Source organism: Lissotriton helveticus, chromosome 10 (genome assembly GCF_964261635.1).
Source record: "Lissotriton helveticus chromosome 10, aLisHel1.1, whole genome shotgun sequence".
Classification (NCBI taxonomy): Eukaryota; Metazoa; Chordata; class Amphibia; order Caudata; family Salamandridae; genus Lissotriton; species Lissotriton helveticus.
The window spans coordinates 1,038,144,245-1,038,172,107 of NC_136071.1; the positions used below are offsets into that span (position 1 = coordinate 1,038,144,245).

General features: G+C 45.0%; 1 protein-coding gene across 2 annotated transcripts in view; it reads left to right on the plus strand.

Annotated features, from left to right (window-relative positions):
• Window positions 1-27,863, plus strand: part of CACNB2 (calcium voltage-gated channel auxiliary subunit beta 2) — a 1,223,908-nt gene that overhangs the window by 720,462 nt on the left and 475,583 nt on the right. The window lies entirely within an intron of this gene.

The following is a 27,863-nucleotide window of genomic DNA, read 5'->3' on the forward strand; positions in this document are numbered from 1 at the left end:
TCCAATCTGTTTTCCATTGACCTGAAGCTTTTAAAATCTTCTGTCTCCTGTATCGATCATCCACCTGCCCTACAAACTTTTTCTCAATTTCTGACACTTTACAAGTCAAATTATTTCTTCGGGCATGTGAAGTATCTAATGTTTTCCAGGGAAGGAAACATTTCTGTAATCTGTCTTCACTCTTATAATAATCCCACTTATTTAAATGCTTGTAGTTCGGCACTTCAGGTAAAATAGCATCGAAATTCGAAAAATAGTATTCAAACCCATCACGTTCATAAAATATGCTCAGCAACAAACTACATGTGATTCCATAAGTCAATGGAAGATGATGATATCTGATACCTTCGTCTACAGAGGCTGGCAATTTCATGCAAACGTAACAATTCTTAGCCTCCATAACATCGATATATTCATAAAGCAATTTAGCATACGCATTCGATTTAAAATTTCCCTGTGATTCATCTACATGTAACCTACGAGTCTCTGCTGCTAGTAAAGCTTTATCTTTCTCTGTATTGTCCCCCTTTTTACCAGCAATAGTAGGTTTCTGTGTCGATAACATTTTTGCTTCCTTTGCAGCCTTTTCTTCATTTTCATGCCCCACTATATATGATATAGTAACTACTAAAGCTATAAGAAAAATCACTCCCACTAAAAGTGTGCCTACTATACATTTGGCCCTGCGGTTTGGGTTGCCAACCTCCATGATCTCAAACAGTGTAGTTCCAGTTTTCTTTCACAGCACAATGTCTCTTTTCGAACCACACCTGGAAGCTGATAATCTTCTCCGCAAGATCAGTCTTTGTTTTTATAGCAACAGACAACCCTAGCCCTTCTCCGTCCACTCAATGGAAGTCCCTAATTTCTTCTTTCTTCTACTTGGCGCTAGGTTATCTTCTCAATTTGTTTATTTACAAAGTCTTTCACACAGTCTTTCAGCAATCCGAAATTATACGTGTTCCAGCGACTCTAATCACGGCTTCTAATATTTCCAAACGAAGAAGGACCTCCCCAAGTATTGACCTCCTTGGACAACAAGTCGGGAATTCTATTCTGTTTAAAACCAGGTCTCTTATTCCACTCAGATAAGGAGGATAGGGGATATTGAGTGTCAGCAACCCTTCGACCTCCACTCCCGGTATCAACAACACTATTTCCACTGTTATGATGGGGTCAGTACTGATCAGGGTCACTTCCCTCACCCTCCCAGTTCCCTGTACTCTGGACATCTGCAGCGAGGTAGGTCCACTCAGGAGTAGCGTATCTTCTGCAAGGCACTCGCACCCTAATTGATCTTCTCGGACCTTCCTGTTCCTGTCCTTGTGTACTTTCGTCCAAATCCGAGTCTTCAGATACAGGGGCAAGAGTTTTCTCTGGAGCTGGCTTCAAGCTTGGCCTCTTCTTTCTTTCAGGCCAACTATCTTCTCCACGCTTTGTTCTTCTGTATCTTGTCCTCCCACTCAGTTCTTGATCACTCTGGGCTTGATCTGGGTCTGAGCCGTATTCACAGCAACTTTCTCCTTCTGTGGCAACTTCAGTTTCACTGCCGTCCTGTCCTTCTTCTTCTTGTTCTGTAGCGCTCCCAACTTCTTCCGACACCCCCACAGCTTGACTGATCCCCTCTAGTGGTTCACCATCCACAGCTGGATTTTCATCTGTGAGAGGAGCTGTTTCTTCCAGGGGTGCTGGAACTCTTTGAGTATGGGAAGCGTGAATCTAGTTTGGCAGCCCTCCACACTTCACAGCGGTATTCGTTGTCAGGATAACTTGATAGGGGCCCTTCCAACGCACGTCTAAGCAGTTCTTCCGGACGTGCTTCTTCAGCAGGATCCAGTCACCTGGGCACAAGTCGTGACATAGATCTCTTGAAGATGGAACTTCAGCAGCCTGCTCCTGAAGAGACACAGAATGAATGGCGTCAGACAGACCCTTGCAGTAATCCAGGATCAGGTCATCTGTAATATTCAACAAAGCTGTAGTTGGTACAGACGGAAGTCTCATTGCCCTCCCCATTAAAACTTCGTGTGGAGAGAGACCTGTCCTCCTATCTGGTGTGCTACGCATACTCATGAGTACCAGGGGCAGAGCATCAGGCCAACTTAAGGAAGTCGATGCACATACTTTGGCTGTTCGGGACTTCAAAGTGCCATTGATCTGCTCCACGATACCTGAAGCCTCTGGTCGATAGCTGCAGTGCAACTTCTGATCAATGTTCAATGCAGAGCAAAGCATTTACACAACTTTACTGTTGAAATGAGTTCCTCGATCTGATTCCAGGGAGGTCGGCACCCCGAAGCGCGGGATCAACTCTCTAAGCAACAACTTTGCTACTGTGAGTGTGTCGCACCTGCGTGTAGGGTATGCTTCGACCCATCTGGAAAATATGCATACAACCACCAGAACATACCTGAGGCGGTTGCTTTTTGGCATCTCAATGAAATCTAATTGCATTCTGTTGAAAGGCCCCCCAGACCTCCCAATGTGACTCATTGTAACTGGTGTTCTTTTCCCTACGTTCAGTTGTTGACAAGTAACGCATCTCCTACAGACTGCTTCTGCTTCAATCCTAAACTTAGGGCAATACCAAGTCTGCCTAAATACCCTCAGCATGGCATCTCTTCCTAAATGTACTGGACCATGTATCTGTCGTGCCATTGGATTCACAAATTCCTCAGGTAATACTGCCCTACCATCTACTGAAACCCAGAAGTCCATTTCACTTTTCACACAACCTGCTGTTTCCCATGCCTTTTTCTCAGAATCAGGTGCATTCTCTTGCATATCTTTTAAATCCTCCCAAGTATCAACTGTTTCTAGCATCATATTTAACTCTGTCTTTTCCTGAGCCCCACCTACTTCCACCTCCGTGAAAGAATATCCTTGCTCCGCACAAAAGCGGGCAAATTCATCTGCATATCTATTACCCTGCGACACAAAATCTGTATTTTTGGTGTGGGCTACGCATTTGACAATTGCAATTGCTGCTGGACCTTGTAATGCTTCTAACAACAGTCGCACAAATTCCCCATTTCGAATAGGCGAACCAGAGGAGGTCATGTAACCTCTCTGAGACCACAACTGCCCAAAATCATGAACTACACCGAAACCATATTGGCTATCCGTATAGATGGTGACTCTAATTTTGTTTCCTGCTATACAGGCACGTGTCAATGCAATGATTTCTGCCACCTGAGCGGAGTGTACTCCTTCCAGGCAAGCGGCTTCCACAACTCCAGTAATGGTGCAAACAGCATAAGCTGCTCTCAACCGACCAGTATCGTCTCTTAAACATGAGCCATCAACAAAGAAAATTTCATCAGGGTCGATCAACGGCTCATCCACGATATCTGGTCTTGGTTTCGTGCATAGTTCAGTCACATCAAGGCAGTCGTGATCTTCACATTCCTCGCCTTCAATATCATTAGGAAGTGGCATCAACGTAGCAGGATTCAAAACAGAGCACCTCTTAAGGGTCACGTTCTCCGCAGCAAGTATAACTTGCTCGTAGCGCGTGAGCCTACTACTGGTCAAGTGCTGTGTCTTGGTCCTGGTCATTAACAGTTCTACAGAATGAGGTACATACACCACTAGCTGGTGTCCCATGACAATATTTTCACACTGTTCAATGCTGACACCTGTTGCAGCAACGGATTTGAGACATCCGGGCAACGCTGCGGCCACTGGATCTAGGGTAGCCGAAAAGTATGCAACTGGTCTACGGGCATTTCCATGAATCTGTACCAAAACTGACAAAGCACAGCCTTCCCTTTCGCAGCAGAAAAGTGAAAATGGTTTTTCATAGTCAGGCATCCCCAAAGCCGGAGCACGACACAAGTCCTCTCTCAGCTGTAGAAACGCCATCAAACAGTCCTTGTCCCATGGTACCGGATCACTCACCTCCTTGTGCGTCAGTTTTTGTAAAGGTTTTGCTTTCAGTGAAAAGTTAGCTATCCACTGTCGGCAATAACCAACCATTCCTAGGAACATCCTAACTTCTCTCTGTGTCGTAGGCGCGTTCATCTTCATTATCGCCTCTATCCTATCTGGTAACACTTTGCGCTTTCCTTTTTCTATCCGGTGACCCAAGTACTGTACTTCTGTCAAACAGTACTGCAGTTTGTTCGGAGATACCTTGTGTCCATTTTCAGCTAAATGGTTCAGCAAGGCAATGGTATCTGTCTTACAAGCCTCTTCTGTTTCTGACGCAACAAGTAGGTCGTCTATGTACTGGACCAGAACAGAGTTCTGCGGCAGTACCAGACTTTCAAGATTTTTCTTCAACAGCTGGTTGAAAATGGATGGGCTTTCTGTATACCCTTGTGGGATACGACACCATGTTAAAACGCGATTTTCCAGCTTAAAAGAAAAAGGGACTGGCTCTCCTCATCTAATGGAATTGAGAAGAAAGCCTGACAAAGGTCTATCACTGTGAACCACTCAGCTTGGAATGGGATCTGAAACAATATCACTGATGGATTCGGTACCACTGGACAACATGAAACAACTATGTTGTTAATCTTTCGAAGATCCTGCACTATTCTAAATTTCCCACTAGGTTTCTGCAAACCCATAATCGGGGAGTTGCATGGACTTCCCACGATTTCCTTCAGTATTCCCTGTTTTATCATAGAGTCGATTACAGGTTTTATTCCTGCAATCGTCTCCGGGGTCAGTTTGTATTGGGGCGTTCTTGGATATTCAGCATTTGGTTTAACCATAATCTTCACTGGTTCTACTCCTTTGATCAGTCCTATCTCTTCTCCAGTAAAATCCCATACTTCTGATGACACTGCATCTCGTAAATCCCATGGGAGCTCCTCCACTGTCAGGGTAGGATACAGTTCTATGCATGTTCTCGAATTTACAACTTTGAAGGTAGCGTCATCATCTGTAGTCTGTGCCTCTACTCCCTGAGGTGTGCAGTATATTGTGCAGTTCAGTTTGCACAATAAGTCCCTTCCTAACAGACACACAGGACTAGAATCACATACTACAAACTGATGTTCATCCGTGTAGTTTCCTATTTGCACTGATACTGGTTCCGTCAAAGGGCTATTCATTCTCTTATTTGCAACTCCTACCACCTGAATCGTTTCCCCCGACATTGGTAGATCTGGAACCACTGCCGATCTCAAAGTTGATCGAGTAGCTCCAGTATCCACCAAGAATGTTGTAGGACACCCTGCCACTTCAGCCTCAACAAACGGTCCTCTTTGATCCACTTCTAGAACTGCCCCGAGGGTACAGTCCTCCTCTCTACTTACAAGTCGTCCCGTTAATGGATCAACGTAGTAACACTCTTCTTTACCTGTGAAAAAAGGCATTTGTCTATAGACCTTTCCCCCTGTCGTAATCTTTGGTGGCTGCGGGAACTGAGCTCGTGGGGCCGAAATCCCCCCTTTGGCCACCTTACCCTTTGTCACTGTCACCCTTTGGACTGGAACTTCCTGAACTTCCTCCTCTAGAACTTCCAGTTCTCCGTTTTCAGGGTTATAGGGACACTCGCGTCTCCAATGTCCCACCTGGTGACACTTTGTCATTTTTTTCAATGTAGCAAAGTCTATTCTAGGTCTCGGATTTTCCTCGTTGTCCTTATTCTGATTGTTTGATTTCCGTCCCATTGTCCCTGCTCCCTGTTGCTGCTGTCCTCCCTTTCCAGCTGACTGCATCTGCACCATCATCAGTTTCTCCTTTAATTTCTTTGCTTTGGACTCTATCTCATCACTGCAGTATCTTGCGTATCACAAAATCTCATCCAATGGTTTGTTTTGCCAACAAATTAAATGCTGCTGCATCATCAGACAAATATCAGGTCTCAACCCCAAAAAAACTTTGATACAAACTGTCCTATATCCTTGGGGTCCATTACATCTAGTCCACTGTATTGTTTGAATGCTTTCAGCAATCTCTCATAATACTCATGGACTGTCTCCTTTGGTTCCTGTCTTGTTCGGTCTATTTTTACCCAATCTATGTCTTGTGGTGGCACCTTCTCCTTCAGCCATGTCATTACCCTATCGTATTTTAACATTACTGTTTCTGACGGTCCATTAGTACGAGTATCCCTTGCTGGTTCTGTAGTTGGCCACTCGACACTAACCTTGCATGCTATCCACAAGTCTCCTGGGACCACAATGTCAAACAAGGTGTTCAAATCAATCCACAATACTTTTGAGATCTTCACAAACCTCTCTACCTGCTTGTACCACTCTACAGGGTTCTCCCTTAACTTCGGAAATGAGTTGGTAAAGGCAGCCAGATCTCCCCTACTCCAGGGTACGTGTACATAATTCCCATTCGCTATTTCTCGCAAAGGGAATGCCTCCATCTACATTAGTCTTCCCTCCGGAGACATCACATTCGCACTCCGCCTAACAGTGCCCTTTTTCGACCATCTCTCTTCCCATTTGTCCAGATCTCTCCATGCTCTTATTCCTGTAATCAGTTCCCTTATGTGTGTTTTTAATCCTGTTGTCCTCCTCTCATCTAAGTCCTGATCTGAATAATGCAACCTGTGGTTACCCTGTAATGCCTTGGTTCTGGACAAATCTACCATATACTTGTCTGCCAGTTCAGACAGTTTCTCATGAGTTGCTCTGGCCTTTCGAGTGATGTCCTTTGCTATAAACAGTAGCTCATCTTGTTCGTACATGTCGATCCTTTCTAAAGACAATGTACCATCTATTATATCGTTCAGATCAGATCTTAAGCTGGTCACATCGAATCTTTTGGCTTTTATCACAGCTTTCAGTATGCCATTTCTAGAGAGTCTATTTACCTCTCTCCCATCACAGCTCTGAGTCCTACGTCTAGGCTCAGGCGAGTTATGGGGAGTCCTCCCTTGCTCCCATCTCTCCAGGTCCCATGCAGTTTCATCCTCTCTGGGTGTATGGTGAAACACTCCTCTATTTCCCATAATCACATATTTCTCATTCTGCATGGTTTCTCTAGGTGTATGGTAAGACATCCCGTTATTCCCCATTTCTTCACCATTTGCCGGTGGTCTCTGATCACTCGACACCTGGCAAGATCCTTCACTGTTCCCACGATTCCAGTGCTGTACGTTATCATTAGTTGCGTGGTGAGTGCACCTAAACCTTTCCCTGTATTCTTGGGTCCTTTGGTCTCCCTCGCCTTGAATGAAACGAGATGTCTCTCCACACTCCGTACTTCTGCCTCTTTGCTCCTGCCCATTTCCTCTGTCTGTATGACGGGTAACTCCTCTACTCTCCTGACTTTTACCTTCCCACTCCTGACTGCTTTCGCTAGCCCCGCAGTGAGATAATATTCCATTTCCTCGACTTCCCCATTCTGTTTCTGCTCTTGACCTGCTGCTCGGTACTCCTGTGGACCCATCCCATTCCCTCAAGTCAGCCCTCAACTCCTTGTAGGATTTCGGCCGTGGTCCCCTCAGGTCCATCGGTCCTCTCTGACCCCCCTGTTCTATTACGGGATCCACTGCTGACTCCAATGGGGTGCTCCACGTTATCGGTCCCGGCAATTGCCTCCAGGCATTTGTCGTGTTATTCCTTCTTTCCATCTCAACTCTCTCTCTCTCCAGCCGTACCTGTTCTTCCTCTCTCCCTTTCTCTGGGTGGTAAACCGACACTAGAGGACCTATGGTAACGGGTACTTGAAGAGCATCTGGCAATCCATAAGACTCAACCCTCTCTGTTGCTGGCATCTTCTGCACCACAACCCTTCCGACTACTCTCTGTATAGGACTGTGTTGAGGTATCTCCTCACCTTTCGTAGGTACCCAATCCGTTATAGGGAGTGGCCTGTTCTCTTCTGTGTCAACCCTACCTTTCCTTGAGAGCTCAGTACCCTCTATCTCCCTATTGTCCGGAGGTGGTTTATCTATCAACAACCTATTTATTAGGCCATCCTCCGACTCGGTCTCATCATCCTCTTCTATGGGTTTCTTTCCACCTGTAACCTCTCTCATGGGGTACAACTTATCCACCTCAATCACCTGTACCCTCCTCCACTTCTTGGCTTCCGCATCCCATTTGGCATCTTGCACTGCCCTTACTGATCGCCGTACCCTTTCTTGGCGTCTGTTCTGACTCCTGTCGTGCGCCGCCCTAATCCATGCATTAAGGGCCTCAAATTGTGTTGGTCTAGGCTAAGGTCTCAATGAGGACATAACTGCTTTCAACTGATGTAACACTTCTAATCTAAACGTTCCGTATTTTGGAAAAGTCAGTTCCTCATTCCCCTCTGTAATCTTACTCCAAGTCCCAAGCCACAGTATAGTATGCAACCCAACATTCGTTGCCATATAGTGAGCTGGTGTACCCTCCGGCGGTGCCTCTTCCCCGGAATAGGATTCTCTTCTTTTTCTCTTAAAAATCCCTCTCAAACATTTAAAACACTTCATGTTCAAAATCTACGAATTTCTACTTTCTCCGCGTTCGTTTACTTCCTGATGACAATCCACCAATCTCAGCGCGGTTTTCGCTAACTGGCCTATCACTGCGCGGCTCTTTGCTGACGTCACACCAACCGGCCTATCTCAGCGCGGCTCTCGCTGACGTCACTCGTCTCAGCGCGGCTTCACACCAACCGGCCTATCTCAGCGCGGCTCTCGCTGATGTCACTCGTCCCCCTTTCGCAGCAGTGCCCCTCCTTTCTCCGCTCATCTCCCGGTCATGCATGCGTCCCATTCATACTCTGAAAAATGATTACTTCCGACCAAGCGATCACTTTCCTTGACTGTACGTCCACAGTCTAACTGTAATTGTCACCTTAACTGACGAAATGTCTTTCCGTGTACGTCCAGACAATCGCCTTCTCTGATAGGTTACTTGCACACGGTAACTTTCGACCTGCGTCCGTTACCCACACACTCACTGCATTCCCCCTATCTCGGTCCTGCGGGCGATCAATGGTACCTCATGACCCCCTTTTCTCTGGTCGACAACTACTCTGGATGTTCGATACACCCGAACCACTTAAGCTCTTCCCCGAACTTAAGATTTTCACCAGTTCACCGGTTCCCCCGTTTCCCAGGTTACCAGTTTACCAGTCTGCCAGGTTGCGCGCGCTCACAACCCTCTCTCATTCACTCTACAGGCATTCAACTCCGCATGACATTACAATACAGATACAACACAAAACACCGCAATCTGTCCACGCATGACCCTTGTTATACTCACTCTCGTCCGATTCTGCTGCTTTTCTCTCGCGCCGTCAGCACCCTCTTCGGCGGGCCACCTCTCGATCTCTAGGGACCTTGGGGTAAACTTAACCTAGTCTAGATCACCTTCCTCAAGAAGGTAACCATCCTCTGCTACCAACTGTTAACGCAGGATTTCTGGTCTATTGTTATAGATCTAGATCCCAACTCCGGTCGACTGAACCGTTGGTACCTGTCATAGAGTAAAAGGCAATCCACTACTAGGTCAATCTGCTAATAACTTACTCCACTCCAAAGAACCACTTAAGCTTAAAAAGTTTAAAAGTTTATTACAAAGCCAAACTTAACTGGAGATACAAACATCTCAATATAAGGTTCAAAAGATATACGGGTATCAATACAAACATGAATTTTCTAAATGCTCTTAGTCGGCAGAAGAATATTACCAAAACCAATTAAAAAATCATCAAAGTTGCAAGAATAGACACAAGCTGTAGCTTATGAGTCATTTACAGAAAGGAAAGAAATCAGATTAGACTGTCCCTACACTAGACTAAGTGACATCCCTACTTAGCAAGATCTTAACCTAAAAAGGTGTCAGCAGTGGTGACTTCCAAAGAAGATCACACACTTCCCTTAGTCTTTGTTTCAAAAACAATGTCTCGCAGTTCCCTATCTGCCTACCCATCCGCTCTCTTAGGTTCCTCAGATCATCTGCCTTCTCTCCACCCCGGGGTACTGTCCCTAATACAAAGTCACATTTACAATAGAAACGCCCTTTGGAGACACCCCTTAGAGACGCCCCTCACGTGGTGTTGGTTCTGGTATGTTCCATGCTGGTACTCCTCTGGGCCCATCGTTAGCGTTGACCTTGCTTCCCAGGCTCCTCTCCGGCAAGACGATACCCCCAGGAAATTCCTGAAGACTCCTCCAGGCCTGTGCCTGGCTCTCTTGAACAAAAGTCTATTCATCACTCTCTTGATTAAAACCTCCTCACACCTGCAAACAGACACTTGTACTGTGGGCCCCAAATTCCGGCCTCCACCATATCTTTAAGTCGTAAACCATTCGAACAAGCTCCACAAATTGTGCCTAGCACGACCTTTCTCTAACGAGCACATACAGATCAAACGAAATGACTTTGTCTATTCAGGCCTATCTAGAATTACATGAACAGGCCTGTACACTCTGCAAAACATTTAATTTCTTAGTTTAAACAGTATTCTAACTTATTACACACAATGATTATATGAAACGTCTATAAAACATATTTCAGTTCTAGGATCAATAATACTTTGAATTACAATAACATTGAAATCCACCATCGTGTAAGAGTGTAACAGCATCTTGTACTCTACGTGAACTGCCATGTGGCCTACACATTTCTACGTTTAGCAGCATTACATTTTCCCCTACCACCGCCACATAACATGGGATTTCAACATCATTCTAACATCACTACAAACATCTACATTAGCTTTTCACACTTGATATAAGTATTCTATTTTAATTAAACACTATTATATATTTTCACTCTATAAATTCGACACTCTTGTATAATGTTTACTAAACTAATACAACGTGCTTGTAAATATGGTGCACTTCTATATTTTTCTTGATTTGCGCTCTCTCAAAGGTGATGCGATATTGCCTACAATATAAATGAGTGGGTCTGCTTCACAAAAAGTGTAAAAGTTCTTTCAGAAATGTCCTCTCCATATTGAACGTACTTTTATACAGACTGCGCATGCGCTCTCCGTTTAGAGACATTCTGTTATCGTACAGTGGACTCAAAGCCTGCCCAATGCTTACCATTGGTTGACTACATTGTCACTCTCATTTGCTTGCTCTTATTTGTGAGCTGTGTGGGTTTTCCTCCCTCTTCTTGTGTTAGTCCCACCACTGGAGCATGAACTCTTTATTATGTCCTTCCACTGCTTGCTTTTTGAAGTGCATCTTTTTCTTTTTGCTTAACCCCTTCCACACTCATGACGAGCTGGGCTCGTCATGCAGTAGCCTCCCAGCACGCTCATGACGAGCCCAGCTCGTCATGAATAATGGGTTTTTGCATATTCCAGCACAGGGCTGGAACTCATCGAGCATCGATGTGGTTAAGCACGCTACAAGTGTGCATGTGTTTTCCCACTATCTACCTTGTGTGCTTCTCCTCTACCATGCTCTGTGTTCCTCTTTCTCACCCGTGTGCTTTTCAACCACTCTCCAGTGTTGCCTTGTCACCTGCATGGTTTTTCTCAGCCAGATCCATGTAGCTCTCTTTAGTCCATTTGATCCTACCACACATGCCCCATGTTGCTTCCTCCACCCCTGCTGCTTCCTCCACCCCTGCTGCTTCCTCCACCCGCTTTAAACCATCCACCTGACCCCCAAGTGGTTCCGCAGCATGTCCTCTGTTTTACTTTTGCACCCCATTCATGCCGTGTTGCTTTCCCCATGTTGCTTACCCCTTGCTGCTTCCCCCTTCCCTCTTTAAAAAAAAAACCAAAAAAGAGCTTCTGTCTTCTTTTTTCTTTATACTTTATCCAACTCAGACCAGGAGCTAAAAAGAAGGGGAAAAAATGGTGTCATTTTGTAGGGGCACACATGCGTGGTGCATATACCTACAAAATTATGCAGTCAGCCGTGACAAAAGCTCTTTCTTAAACTCATTACTTAGCTTAGTGGCACTCTATTACGGATGCTATGCTGCATAGGTAAAACCAATTGCAAAGCCAATAGACCCCTAAGCCAGGAACTATTGGCTTTGCCAATGCTTGTTTGAATTTACAGACATTCCCACTAGTATGACTGGAAAATTGCGCCAGTCACAGCTTTAAAGGTGTAGTACTGGCAAAGTTGTTTGCCTTTTCTCAATGCTGGTATTACCACTATTCAGAACTGAATGAAAAGTGCAAGTGTGCATTGGGCAAAACCAGCGCCTATTTCTACAGGGACATGTTTTATACCCGCAGAGAAACCTCTCGCCTTCATCTCCAAGAAATATTGATGTTTCCTTCCCTTCCGTCTCCGCAAATCGATTTACTCCTTGATTTACACCTACTAGGTATCTTTTTGTGATACCTAGCAGGTGTCAACACAGCCATCTTCGTTTACAAATGTTTTTCTGAATTGGGCTCCAAATATTTCCTTTGTAGTTAGATATAAACAATGAATATATTTTGCGGAAGGACATATAACCTCTGTAACACCCTAAACATTAGAAGCACCTGGCATTACTTCTTGAAGTTCATTCCTTAATTATCGGATTGCACATGTAATTTGTAAAAGAATGCTCTTCCTGAATTTTGTGAAGAATTGTAAAAGTGCTATTCTACTGTCAGTAATTGGTGGTGATTTTTTTGGATATGGTAAGCTCATGCGTCACTGACATGCAGCTTATTTCAAGCATTTAAATGATACTTTATGAGGTTTTTAGCTCTGGTTTTGACAGACCAGCTATCTATATAAACAGACCTGTTGTTTCCAACATACTCACAGAAGTCTTTGTCAACAATTGTCTTTTTGGATTATGCTTTTTCTACCACTTGCTTGAGACTTTATCAATCACATATTGACCCAGCCCATATTTGTTTCACCTAATGTTATTGGCTGTTTACGTGTTTCCTTCTGCCTCCATTGAAGTGCGTGCATTGCCATGCACGAGGATCTATTTTACATCTTCCTGCTTCTCCCTCCGCTCAGCTAGCTTCTCACTGTTTAATGTTTTAATAAAACATTCCTACACAGGCATGTGCAAATGCACATTTCTCTGTGCTGTTTACATACATTAGAATATTAAACCCAGGCCTATTTGCTGTGTCAATCCTTGTCTTTAGATGGAGCTTATTAAGGTGAGAAAGTGCGTGTTTATTGACTTCAGGCATACCGTGGTACTCATTTAACCATGAAATGTGGGTTGATTGGACTGCTGCAACATGCCAGTGTATTTCAAATGCTTCTTAAAAGATGTGATTGAACACTATCATCAGATATAATGTTATTTATTTATTTATTTATAAAGTTTTATATAGCGCGAACAAGATTCCGAAGGATATCAGAGCGCTTTACAAAAAAAATGGAAGGAAGGACATAAGAGCAATGACGACATCGAGTAAGAATAAAAAATAAAAAAGGAGAGAAACAGCCTTTGGATAACTCTGGAGTGGTCAAACCACAGAACAGCACATTCTTCTGTGTGTATAGCTGATCCCTCAGTTGGTCTACTGCACTTTACATTTATTTTTCAAGCATAGTTTTTGCATCTTATACTCTGTCCCTAAGCAGAAACGATGTCACAGTATGAAGGAGCCACTTTAGAAACAAGGAAGTAAACTTTGAGAATATAATATACATCTTTACATTAGTTCTGTAAAAAGCATAGATAGTAGGACAGCAAGTAGTTACTTTTGACAATCTACTCACCCTAATTTGTACAATGCTCAACAACATTTACTAAAAAGCTTCACATCTACCAATATCATTTACATTGTCGCTAAGCACGATTGAGGTTAGCTGAGCTGGTACTGAAAAAGTGCTCAACTCTGCTTAACTAGATTCACCTTTTCAATTTTGATTAATGATGAAATTAAATTTATTATGAAAAATGTTTAGTGAGTGCTCTTTAAAATTGTTTGTAAAGGGGAATTAGAGGGGTCCGCCATAGATTTGTAGACCATCTGTAGAAGTTCAATATTACTATGAGAATCTGCTGGTCATAACAGAAGAAAGAAACGTGACAGAACTATTGCAGGGTGCTGGAATGATGGAAATAAAATGAATGAATAACTGATTTGTTCCCTAATCCTAAACAAAGAGCTGAGAAGGAATGAACTGGTACTTAATTTCTAGGCAGTACAATGAATATCTGTGCAAGTAAAAAAGTGCTGTGCGTGCCATCAAATAAGTGATAATATACTACTCCACAAGTACTCAAACTAACTGAATTATTAGGCATTGGAGACCATGCATAGGACCTCTTGTCCTTGTGCTTGTATGACGGTGGCATCTGGTTATGTTGTGAAAGTAGAGAAGACATGGAAAGGTGTTCCCAGCATGTAGAGGAGACATTGTGTTCATTACTCTGTCTTTCTCTATCAATCTACAGAGCACCAATGTGATTTCCAATTCCTCCCCATGACTCTCTGTGACAAAGTCCACTGTAATAGAGTATTATCGAGGCACCTGTCAAGGGAGCCAGGTGAAAGGGGGCAGCAGATCGCACATGTTGCCCCATTGCCCTGGGAGTGACAGAAAAATATCACTTCAACTGAGGCTCCAAAAACCTTAATGCATGCTTTGTATTTGACTAATTTTTGACCTGCGCTCCATGTATACGAATTAACTTAACTTCAACATATTCTGAAACAAATAGATGAATGCATATTCGTGGAACTATCCTGTAGTTTTTTTCAGATGTATAGAAATGCAACTACACAGACTTTTTTACAACCAGGTAATATACTATAAGATTGCTTTTGAAAATAAATCTACAGTTTGACAACAAAGATGCTTCATTTCTTTCTCCAATAATTAACGTTTGTACTAATCGTCCGAATAACAACTGCACAAAAAAGAAATTGGGCACAAGTATATTTTCATAAACATTCCTTTCCCACAGCGGCCACCCAGAGTTCTTTTTATATCTTTTGCTGTGGTCTTAGGAAGTGAAACATAATAGGAACAACTAGTGTATGGTGACCCTAAAAACACTAAAATGTTCTTCATGAAATTGTGTTATTTATTACTAAATAAGCTTTCGAAAACAATTTTTGCACAACTCGAAAAGTTGTCTACTCTGGGAAATCACAGATGTCCTTGGATTTTTTTTTAACACTGATTAGTGACACAAATAATTGATTAAGACATATATCTTTAAAGGTGGATCACACTGAATACATCATTTTTGCCCCAGGGAGTAATGAATAAGAGAAAAAAGACTGAAAAGATCGCAAGCAGGGCTGTATATATGGAGGGACTTCTTAACTAGCCCCCTGTTTGTTTCTTGGAAGAGCTTACTCGTTTCTGGAACTAATATCAAGTTCAATAAAGGGTAAGCAGCTGCACAGGTTAATAAAATGCAAATAATATGATTAGAGTAGCTTGTTGTAAATTATAGATAAAAAAACGTGATCACATTGGTTCCTTGCAAAATCTGGATGCTCAACTTATGATCGGCATGAGAAGGGTGATCTAGAATGTACGTCTGTCTTCCTATCTGTGTGAAAGCGAATGAAGTAGCAGTTGAAAATGAAAGACATGGAAATACTGCCAATATAATGTCATGCCTCAAGGATCTCATCTTTCAGTTTAAGACCAGTCCTGATGAAGAACGTTAGGCTTCTTGAGGTGACTACAAGAGGACTGCAGAAGCTCTCCGGAGCACAGTCCAAAGGAGCAAAAACCTAAAGCACAGATAACTGCAGCATGCACTTAGATAGACACATAATAGCACTCAGTACAGAGTGTGCTCCAGAGATCTGGTTCAATAGCACTTCAAAGTATGGATGTTGGTTAAATAAAACTGTAGCACTGTTTTCTGTTTCCCAGACATGGCTTAATATCTAATAATGGATTAGAGAGGTGATAAGGCTAATGACAGGAGCTGCTGACCATTTAACTGGGGATCCAGGTTTAAATATGGCCTCAGCTCAACATCCTGAGTTCCTGGGCAAACTGCAGGTGACTTTAGTAAATGGGGGTTGGAGATTCTTGCATAAGTAGTCCTCAAGCGATGGATCAGTCTGTTGAACAAATGCTTTAGCTTCTTGTGGTGGCTGTCAGTGAGTGGAAACAATTACTGATTGTGCTCATTATACATGTATGCCTGACCGCACAGCAATGCAGACTGCAATGATATCATCTGCGGACCTAGAAATTCTCTACCACGAAATAAGCATAGGGATCAAGTGCCCGAGTGCTAGCAATATTTGCAATTCATGCGTTTTCATTTTAGTTTAATTATTTTAGGCATGTAAAGATGTACATACTACAGTAAGAAGCAACAAGCATTGGCATAGCCAATAGGTCTCGCCTTTGGGACCTTATAAGTGTTTAGTTATCCAGCACAATATCCTTGGTGCAACAACATCAACTGTTGCTTGGCTAAACTCTTATAAGGTCCCAAAGGCAAGACCTATTGGCTATGCCAATGCTTGTTTCCACATGTGAATGTGTGGGATTTAATTCATGAATCTTGTATCACCTCACCTGAAAGTATACAAAGGTGCAAAATTTCAGATTTAACGCTGTTGTAAAGTGACTTTAGGATATGTATTCTCTTGATTTTTAGTTCGAAGAGTATCAGTTAGGGGCACTTTAAAGATGCATTATTGCAGAATCTCTTCACTGTGTAGGTAACTTTATTCTGTTCTACACCCGAGGGGTTTTACTAGGCATCTTGTTCAGTGTGAATTGTAATTATTAAATGAGATTAGAGTAGGGCATGTTATGTGTTCTCCCTGTGAATGGTATGTGATGCGAATACCCTTGATATAGTAATGCTGTTGGCTTGTCTCTGCTGTTTTCTTTAGAGTTGCCCTATGCAAAAATTGTATGCACCTGAAAAACCGGATAGTCTGCCTCGTATTTTCTCATACTCCCCGATGTAATGTTTGAAAGTCTCTTTAAGAGTCTGTGTGTGCTTTTGAGTGAAGCTGCACTGTTACTATAAACTTGTATTTAAATTGCGTACTTTTTTCACAGTTCATTTAAATCCTTGTACGCAGGCTCACAATGTCTTCTGCCTATAAGTAAAATAATCTAGCGATCAGATGACGTTTGGAATTATTATCGCAGAAATGTGCTTAAAAGGGCAAAAACTTGGAAAATGCTTGAATATGTTTTTGTTTTTATCGATTCAGTCAGTTTCTTAACCTGGGCCCTGGAACACCACGGGGCCAAGGACGCTTACTCGGGAGCGTCTGGGACTGCTGAGAAAATTAAATATTATTACCAGATTAATAAAGTGTTTATAAAACATATAGACATTTTAAAACGCCACGTTAATGCAAAGGAATCTGCTCACCTAGGTTCAAAATGAAGAGGTTATCCTCTACTTAATTTGTGGAAGCAGCGCATGTATAGTAAACAGCATTTGGTATGAACAATTTATGACCTCGATCATAGCTGCCAAGGTTTCAGATTGCTATGTGTGACATATTCATAATTTCAGTGTAATTATGAGTGACATTCAAAGACTATGTGTGACACTTTTTCGCATGCAAATATCAAGCAATGAAGACTAAAGAAACATAGAACTATCATAAAGTACACCCGTTTGAGCGCCTAGAAACTCTAAGAAGATCTTAAAAGTGCTGCAAAACACCAGAAATGGAAGTGCCCTTGAACTTGATAGTGCTGTTAAACAAGACTAGGTTTGAAAATTGGGTGTGTTGTCGGTTGGGTCTGCAGAAAATCAATTAAAACAGATCCTGCCTATGCCAACTGGGCTACCTGGCTGGCTTCTCTCTGGCAATCAATCAAATGTAGAGCCGAGCAGCTGCAGTCTCGACTTCAGGCTCTCTGTGCCACGGAGTATTATTAGTAATGAATATTTCATTTGCACAAATGCACATAAATAATCCCAACTAAAGTCCCGTGATCTGTTCTACAATGCATGCAAGTCCTTACTATGTGAATAACTAGTTGCAATGGAGACTCTACAAGGCAACACAATAGTTATTTCTCCTTTTGCAATAAGAGCCAATTTCAAAGTAATGACTTGCAATCTAACCAGCTTTTTGATTTAAGTTTCAGTGTGAACATCACTGTCATGATATATTCGTGATAAAATGTGTGCTTTGCTAAACTAGCTTAATTGTAAAGGTGTTCAAATCACCTATTTCCAACCGGGGCTCCAAAGAAATTCACCTGCTATGGAATATGATGTTCTTCCTATAGATGCCTGAAGATTTGTGACCCTTCCTCTTAATCGTGAAATGTATTATGTTACTGTTCTTTAGGCATTTATTTTTTGATTTAGCAAGTGCGAAGAATATACTCATAAAGCTAAAACTTGGAAATCTGAATTCTGCATCCTTTCCTTTCGAACTGTGGCTTTGATTTCAGCTGGATCCATTGATGTACGGCTGCTTATGTTTTGATTTATGTGTGTTCTCACCCTGAAATCCAAGCTAATGCTCCGTGTGTGCAAATCATACAAACCAATTGCACAGTTTTATTCACGAAATGCGCCTGGAAACGTTTGCTATATTCATTCCAACGACAGTGATGTTATGATTCCAGTAAATTTGGTTATATTTTTGGGCCGATGTCTGCCAGCAAACAGGATGTGAGAGGCCCCTGACCATTAATGTATTGTCAGCTGCCTAATAAATATAGAGTCAGCAGAGGTCAGCTGTCTCTTGGCCTCCGTGCCGCCGCAGGCAGCCTCAGAAGAGTCTCGGCTGACTTACGCACACATAGGTGACAGGGCAGCTAAGGCTGTTGGGGCATGAGTACATTAAAGGCAGGCGGCTCTGACAATAAAAGAGTATTTATATCCCAAGAGTTACTCAACAATGTGGTTTCAGACCGCATGTGTGAGTGAACCTTTTTTCATCGTTTTTTCGAGTGTGACTGAGGATTGAATGGCGTCGGGAATATGCAGAGCGCGCTATTATAAGCAAATGTTAACAAAATAAAAGCAGAGAATACCTCACTCCACTTACTTTGCTTTGAGGCAGGCGAGCACGGAAATTTGTTTACGGGCCTCTTGAGTCTGCAATCAGGAGTGACCCGGGTTCTCCTGCGGGCCACAGAACGCCGGGAGGCCGCATTCAGGACGGCTCAGCTCTGCACAGATTGGACTGTGGTATGCTGCTGCTGGTGGGAGGTTTTTGAGCCTGGAGCCACTCCGACCGGCGGTGCCACAGTCGGTCCAGTCACTCTCAGCTGGCCGGCTCCGTGGGGTGACGGGTCGATGCAATTGCGAGATGACTTATTGAATTTAAATAATAGCGGTGAGCTGCCAGTGTCCCGACTATATTGCCAGCAACCAAAGACCCTGAACTGCCGCTTGCTCGGCACATGACACGCCACAGGTGGCAGGACGTCCTACCGCCTGTTGAAGAGACTAAAGTTTGTCAGACAACAGACAGTCCTGATTTCACCCCATCACTGGGTCGGCGTGGAGTCCCCGGCTGCCGCTTCCGACAGACCTTACTTCCTTCCACGTGAGGTCATTGATTCCCCGACACGGCGCTGGCGCCACAGCTAACGGAACGACTGATTATGCAGGCGGCCTGGAAGATACATTGCAACATAGTAGCACTGTCAGAGCGCAATCGGATATTTTAAGTGTTTCCTGCTGGCAAGTTTGCGAGGAGCTCAGCAGCAGGCACACAGGTGTCAGAGGTGCCGGAGCGCGCAGGCTAGCACCCTGGCATTACGTTGCCAGTTTCAGCTGGTGCTGTCAGCAGAGTGCATGCCAGTCTGTGGCATGAAAATGCGTGACAATGCATTTCAGTGCGGTGATGCGGAACACCGCACTGAAATGCGTTAGTGTCACGTCAGTTGCGTGATACTTGGCAGAACTGCTCGATTAAAGCACATTTATGTGTGAACAAAACGAGAGCAAGCATTTGGCGCTAAAGCGAAATGCTAACATTGCCTCTACTTTTAGAAGTAAATGCCCACATTTTGAATGCCTCCAACTTATTAAATGTTCGATTTTTGTACACTTCGATTCCGTAGGGGTCCATCGTGCTAAAAGGTTAAGAACTGTGAAAAGAGTTAACACCCAGTGATTGACTTTACTTTCAGCACGTGCGCCTCGCGCTGAAAGTTAAAAAAAAAGACGGGGAGAGGTTTATCCTCGGCTTAATTTGTGGAAGCAGCGCATGTATAGTAAACAGCATTTTGTATGAACAGGTTATGGCCTCGATTAAAGCACATTTATGTGTGAATAAAACGAGAGCAAGCATTTGGAGCTAAAGCGAAATAGTAACAGCTACTTTTAGAAGTAAAGGCCCACATTATGAATGCCTCCAACTTATTAAATGTTCGCTTTGTGTACATTTCGATTCCCGGGGGTTCATAGAGCTAAAAGGTTAAGAACTGTGAAAAGAGTTAACACCCAGTGATTTACTTTACTTTCAGCGCCCTCGAGATCTGGTGAAGTGAGGAACGCTCTATAACCAGGAGAGTCCGAGTTGACAGGAACATTTGTAGAACAAACCAGCACGCGCCTCGCGCTGAAAGTTAAACAAAAACAAGCATTTATAATGCAATGGTCTCGGCATTATTAAAGGTAGAGCTATTGGCATTGCCCATGACATTTTTTTTAACCCCTTCCATGCGGCCGCGATTCTGCGCCTGTGCGGCAGTTTTATTGAGTGGGCGGGTTCCTGACGAATCAGCATGGAAGGGGTTAAATCATAAATAAATGGCATTGTCATTTACATTGCCAATAGCTTAATCGTTAAATAAATGACATTGTCATTTACAATGGCAATAGCTTAATTGCTCGCAAATGCATGACCTATTGCATTTACACCCACAAAGAGCCACACACACAAAGCCACCCACACACACATACAGAGCCACCCACACAGAGCCACACACACACACACACACCCACACACACACACACACACACACACAGTCACACACAGAGCCCCCACACACACAGAGCCCCCACACACACAGAGCCCCCCACACACACAGAGCCCCACACACACACACACACACACACACACACACACACACAGCCCCCACACACAGAGCCCCACACACACACAGAGCCCCACACACACAGAGCCCCACACACACAGAGCCCCACACACACAGAGCCACACACACACGAGAGCCACATACACACACAGGAGAGCAAGCACAGCGAGGGGGCAGGGAAGCAAGCACAGCGAGGGTGCAGGGAAGCAAGCACAGCGAGGGTGCAGGGAAGCAAACACAGCGAGGGGGCAGGGAAGCAAGCACAGCGAGGGGGCAGAGGAACCAGGGGGCAGGTGAGCAAGCACAGCCAGGGGGCAGGGGAGCAAGCACAGCCAGGGGGCAGGGGAGCAAGCACAGCCAGGGGGCAGGGGAGCAAGCACAGCCAGGGGGCAGGGAAGCAAGCACAGCCAGGGGGCAGGGAAGCAAGCACAGCCAGGGGAGCAAGCACAGCCAGGGAAGCAAGCACAGCCAGGGAAGCAAACACAGCCAGGGGGCAGGGAAGCAAGCGCAGCGAGGGGGCAGGGAAGCAAGCACAGCCAGAGGGCAGGGGAGCAAGCACAGCCAGAGGAGCAAGCACAGCCAGGGAAGCAAGCACAGTCAGGGGGCAGGGAAGCAAGCACAGCAAGGGGGCAGGGAAGCAAGCACAGCGAGGGGGCAGGGAAGCAAGCACAGCGAGGGGGCAGGGGAGCAAGCACAGCCAGGGGAGCAAGCACAGCCAGGGAAACAAGCACAATCAGGGGGCAGGGAATAAAGCACAGCCAGGGGGCAGGGAAGCAAGCACAACGAGGGGGCAGGGAAGTAAGCACAGCCAGGGGCAGGGAAGCAAGCACAGCAGGTATGCAGGTATTTTGTGTCACGGAAACATGCAGATTACTGACACAGACAGGGTTAATGAGTTTAGTCACCCTTCTGGCAGCTGATGGCACTCTGGTAATTCTTGTGATACCTAGTGGGGGTCTGCAGGGCGAGTGAGCCGGTGAGATCAGCACCCCTGCGGCCCACTGTGTGACCGGGCCGCCCTGACTCTGGGCCTCATGGGCACTACAATACCCACGAGCCATCGCCCCCATGGAGCCCTACTCACCGGCTCTGAACACTGCCGTTCTCCGCTCCTCCTTCACTCGCGGCGGGGGCAGCTATGCAGCGGCACTCCCAGGGATCTCGCCTCACGAGAGCCCCGCCCTTGCAAGGCGCTCCTTCTCCCTGTCCCCCATCTCGGGACCGGTACTCAGAGTGTGGAGCACTCATGGCTCCGGGACGCTTCTCTTCGGCCGGCTTCTCCTCCAGATGCTGCAGGGCTCCCTCAGCTAACGGTAGCCCTGCCGACCAGCCGCCATGCTCCTTGCATTCTAGGCAGGGCAGAGGGGAGAAACAGCTGCCCTTTCCGCACATCCGGTTTACCCACCAGCTGCTCAGCACCAAAAGGTGGAAGCGGCGGCGGGCGCGGGTGTTGTTTTTACACTCTCGCACTGGTGTGGAGAGGTGGGCTGGAGACCGAGTCAGCTCCTCCCTTGCCGCGGGGAGAGGGCTTCCGCGTTGGTGCTTTCTGCATCATAACCAGCACGTCCCTGTATTTAGTCAGCATTTTCCTATGGTAAATGTTGTCAGTTTGACCTTCCCGACATTGCCCTTCAGATAACTGCTGAGGTGCGGTGCTTGCCATGAAACCTGTCCCTCTGATATGTGCAGTAGCCGGAGTTACTGCTCGTGTGTGAAGGGAAAACCTTGATGTACGAAATCAAACCGTCAGCATAGACGTGCATTGGCACAGAGTTGCTGCCGTTTTGAATTTTAACTAGGCGGCTCCGTGGAAGAGCAGCGCAAAGGCGAGGCCACAGCATGTCACAGTGCAGGCTGGCAGCAGGATTTAAACATTCCTAGTTAAAAATAGCAGCCGAGAAGCCTTAAAAGGACATTCACAGGAAACCAGTATTCCAAATAAGCCCCGCTGCTTAGGAACAGTAATGATGTTGCACTCGTTTATGCAAATACGCAGACATAAATGGATTGTACAAGATGGTAAACATTGTGGCTGAATCCGAGAAGGGTTACAGCCAGGCCAGGAGGTGTTGATGGCTTAGTAAAATGTTTCACAGTCCAACGAAACGGAGCATCCTCGGATCCCCTGACAGTCCTTTTACCCAGAAAACAGCATACAGACTGCTGCACCGTTTAAATTAAAACACTCTATTCCACTGTTTCAAAACTTCATAAATGTATAGTTGTGGGTGCAGTTTGACTGATTCCATGCCAAGGAAAGAGCACTCGCCGCTCCCACTCTAAATCGTGATACAGTAAGGGTACTTTGGTTTTGCAAGAATTCAGCCGCTCTCATGTCTTGACAGTAACTGTAAAGTTTAAATATATATCTGCACGGGATGACCATGATTTAGTGACAAGGGCCGGACGCTGTCGGGCAGAAATGCCTGCCGCAAAGCTCCGACATTTTTGCGATCGGGGTGGGTTTTTTGGTGAGTGACAGATGACGTCTCGGGTAGAAAGAACGCAAAAAACACGCCCCCGAATCGCAAAAAGACGGGGCTTGATCAGAGTGACGCCCCTCTCCTCCAATGGCTGGCCAGCATTTACGAGGCCAGCCAATGGAGAAGAGGGGCGGGTTCAAGCCCCGTACTAAGAATCATTAAATCTCTCACCGAGACTGCGCAAGCGCAGCCTACGGTCCTCGACCCAAAAAGCACGAGAGTGTTGCGCGCGCAGCAGCGGCAAAAGTGGAACTGATCGGGCTCCAGATGGCGCCTCGGGCGCTGAAAGCTGGCGGCTGCAGGCGTGCACTCGCGCGTAACCGCAAGTGCTAGGACGGCAAAAGCGTGGGGTAGCACTTTAAAAAGCCCACTACTAAATGTCTTGCAGACAGCTCATGCGCTGGCTCAGCGAGACCTAAAATTGACAGCAACAATACTAAACTACACAGAGCTAATGAAATAAACTACAATCAATAATACTTTCCATACACAAACTCCAACTATGAAACAGGCCTCCCCAATACTAAAGAAAATATACATGCTCCTTCTTGTCGAATGCCGAAACTCACATATGAAAAATAGCATTATATTGGTAAAATAACCCTACATATTGCCTCCAACAGCCCAGAAGTCCTGTAGCGATTGGCTTGTCCACAGCATCTGCATGGAATCGTATTTCCTTTACACACAAAACCTTTATTTTCAATTCCCCACTACAGTAGCATCACCAGGAAAAGTTATGGAATGGTTTCAGATGTGTAGGAGATAAGATCTTAGTCATATGCTCAATCCTTATAACTCTTATTAAGTTATAATTATACAAGATCCCCGATCATTGGTATATTTGTTGCAAATATTTGCATATCAACCTCAACATGTCATTTTCATGTACCTTGACGGTTCTCATTAATAAACACACTGAGAACCATGTACACAGTATCACATTTAAATGTGCTCTTTTTTAAAATGGACTTCTACTAAAGCTTAACCAGTTTGCTAATATTTGATGAAAGTGTACCAAATATTTACACATTTCTGCAAAGTTTCTGAAAAATGCCATCTGTAAAACCTTATAAAATTGCATACTGATTCTCCCACAAGTCAACAACATTTGGAAGCCGTGAGTGATATCAGGCTGTTACACATAGTGAGATGCCTGGTGTCCGATCTTCATTGTATTTGTCTGAATTTTACAAAATAAAGTGGGTTATTATATTTAAAAGGTTAATTTGTAAGTATCTATTCTGTGACCAACACCAAATTAAAACAAGGAAATAAAAAGTTATGCCTTTTTTTCTGAATTTATTGCGCCCACTAGCTGAATGCACCTGGAGGTCCAACCAGTAATGAAAATCTGAGAGGCCTTGATTAAGTCGTATAGATACATATGAAGAAGCCACACTAAGCCCGTTATGGCCCCTTCTTCAGTTTTGCCAACCTTCTTTGGAAATTAATAGAGTACAGCCCTCAACACAGTTTCAGAAGAAGATGATTTTATTAACATTAATGCAGCCAGTCAATGAAAGAAGCAAACTAAGTTATTCCTATAAGTATCTGCAAGAAGTGAAATAATAAAAGAAAGAAATAAGTGCCGACAGTCAGTGTCCTGCTGAACCCAGCAACCAAATGCTTGTCTGCCTGAAGCATATAAGTTGATCTGAAACATGGTAGTAGTTTCATTACAAACATTTTTTGGGGGGACTTTAGAAAATATCCTGATAAATTGCCAATTTATTTGGCTACCTGTATCATGCTCATGCATTATTCCACCACGTAAAGGATTCAATTTAAAGAGAATTAGTCGTGGTACAAAAACAAGAGCAAACAAAGGAGACTAATGGACTGATTATGACTATGGCAGTCTGATGGACCGCTGTAGACACGGTGGCGGTACGGGTACTGCCACACCGGCAGTCCGACCGCCCTGTTGCGAGTTAGGTGGTCGGACCACCATTGGACCGCTGCTACCACCAGGGGTCCGCAATCCCTAGCGGTCTTGCAGAGGCCTGATGTCTGCTACGGCACCGCCAAGCATATTACGAGCTTCCTCACTGCCACAGTTTTCATGGCGGTGAGCACACAATGAAAACTGTTGTAGTGAGTTAACCAAGGTGCTTTAGGGCCATGGGTATGCATGCAGGGCGGCGCATGGTGTGCCCCCATGTCTGTATGCATGGCCAGTTCTTGCACGATATGGACTTAACAGTCCATGTCGTTCTGGGACTTGCCTGAGCGTTCCCATTCCGATGCCCATGGCCGGACTGGCCATGGGCACCGGTGGGCCGCCAGGGTGGGGCCGGTTTTGGGCCCCTGGTGGGCTGTTTTTGTTACAGGGCTACACTATCGGCCACTGTAAAAAAAATCGGCTTAAACCGGCCCTGGCAAACAGCTCAGCTGCACCCCCTATCCCCCGGGGGGGGCTGGGCGAGCACTTTGCCAGGGCCGGTTTTAGTTCCCAGTCTGGTCCTGGCGGTGCCTTTCTAAGTCTCACCACCTGAGATGCCCAAAGCACGCCTGCCAGACCAGGAGAAAACTCCTAATCTGGCAGGCAGTGTCAGTATGGTTTTGGTGGTGTGGCGCTGGCTTGGCGGCCAACTGCCAGACTGCCAAAAAGGTTGTAATCAGGCACTAAGGATGTTCTTGCTGTGTCTTTCTTGTAGAATATTAAATAAACCTGCCATTGAGGAATCAAAACGGATGGAGCCAGTTGATGAATCAGAGTTTTATTAATGCCTGAAAATAACCCTCGGAAGACACATTTTTTTTCTAAGCTGACCGCATAAAAAAACTCCAGTGCCCTAAATCAAAAGCTTTCTTAAAATCCAAGGAGGCAAATGCGAACAGATGCTGCCCAGGGCTTTAAGTGTAGAAAAGTCAGCCCATAACGCACCGGATGCCCAGGCTGCTGGCGCAAGACGCCTCTTAGTTCCCATCTTGAATAATTACCAAATAAAGAGACGGGCGCTGGAAGCAGGAAGACAAGGAAAAAGGTTTATTTCTCATGAGGAGAGCCTGTCATTTGGGACACTCGCATAGTGTCTTCGGGAGGTGCTCTAAAAAGTTTCTCTGAGGCTTCGTCTTTTATACACAGGTTTGTGGCACACAGGCATCCTTTATTACAATCAAGACATTGTGAAGTACGAAGATATTCCAACACGTGGCTACAGTAGGGGCCCTTATCCTCCATACAATAGGAGGGGGCTGTCATGCAGCTGAGTGTTCTGCTGATTCCTTTGGAATGTGTGCTCCTGATCGAATCTCAGGGGGTGGGGAGGTCATGATCAATAGTGGCCCTTTTTAAGAGAGGCGAGTGCATACAGTAGTGGGCAATAAACTGTATCCTCAGGCTAAGGAGGTGACCAGCGGTCCATGTAGACAATTAGGTTCGGAGGAAGAGGTCATCAAAGGAGGGGTATTCATGGAGGAAAAGGAGGTGTTGGTAGGGCACGGGGGTGCGATTTTCAGAGACAGAGTCATGCGGGAGGGGAGGGCTCATGACTTGTGCATGTGAGAGCGGGGGCAGTCAGGGTGCATGGGGGAAGCTTGCAGGGTCAGGGAAGGGGCGCTGGTGATCGATCGCAAACAGAGAGACCATGGTACCTAAAATGGCTGTCGTGTATGTGTGTGCATGGGTCTATGCTAGCGGGATAACACAGTCAGTGTTTTAGCGATCTTCGTTCTGCTTACAACAAGGGGTACTGTGAACACAAATGAACGCCGCTTATGTACATACACATTGCTATTTTCAACAGTCGCCGCTTTTTTACATAAGCAAGTTCAATTTCTACCTAGTCGATGCTACAGGCAGAATGCAATATATGTTAATTTACATCTGTTGGTTTCTTCATACAAGCCTAGAGATCGGCACAATATTTAGTCAGTGTAGAATCAAGGAAAAATGTTCCGACACATTATAAAATCAGGTTCACATTTTCTCTCCAGTGACATCAACATACAGGAAAAATGCTCTGATACCTTCGGGTCTTGTCAATACTATAAGAAACGTTTGAAAAACTAACTACATGAGTGACCGATGAAACATTTTAAAAGGCAATACAAAATGGTTGAGGGAGGGATTCAATTCACAAGGGGTGAGTAGAAAGTTCTGGAAAGGGGGAGGGTCTTTGTCACAATGTCTTTTAACAGAGTCCGTCTTCTTTTGTTGGCGCTGCTGAGCACCGGCGGTGGAGCTATAGGTCCAGCTCGGATTCATCCTTACACGTTGCAGGGTGCGATCAGTCCTCTGCTGTTAGATCACAGTCCTGTTTCCTAACTTATTTTCTTAGGGGTGCCTCAAGCTGGGCACCTGCGTGTCTTTTCTTTTTCCGTGGCAAAACCTCATTCTATAGTCAAAAGTTTATGCAAAAAGGGTGAGTTTGTTGGATAATCGAGGGAAGAGAGGGCGGAGTGGGGCCAGATCTTTGAACACACCAAGGGACCAAGGGAGCAAAGGACAACGAGCAGGCAAGCCCAACAGTCGGACTCAAAAGGGGACGGGGGACTTCAGGCACGAGTGGGTCAGCGAGTCGAGGGCTTCAAGGCAGCCCTTCATTCCTCCATCTGCTGAG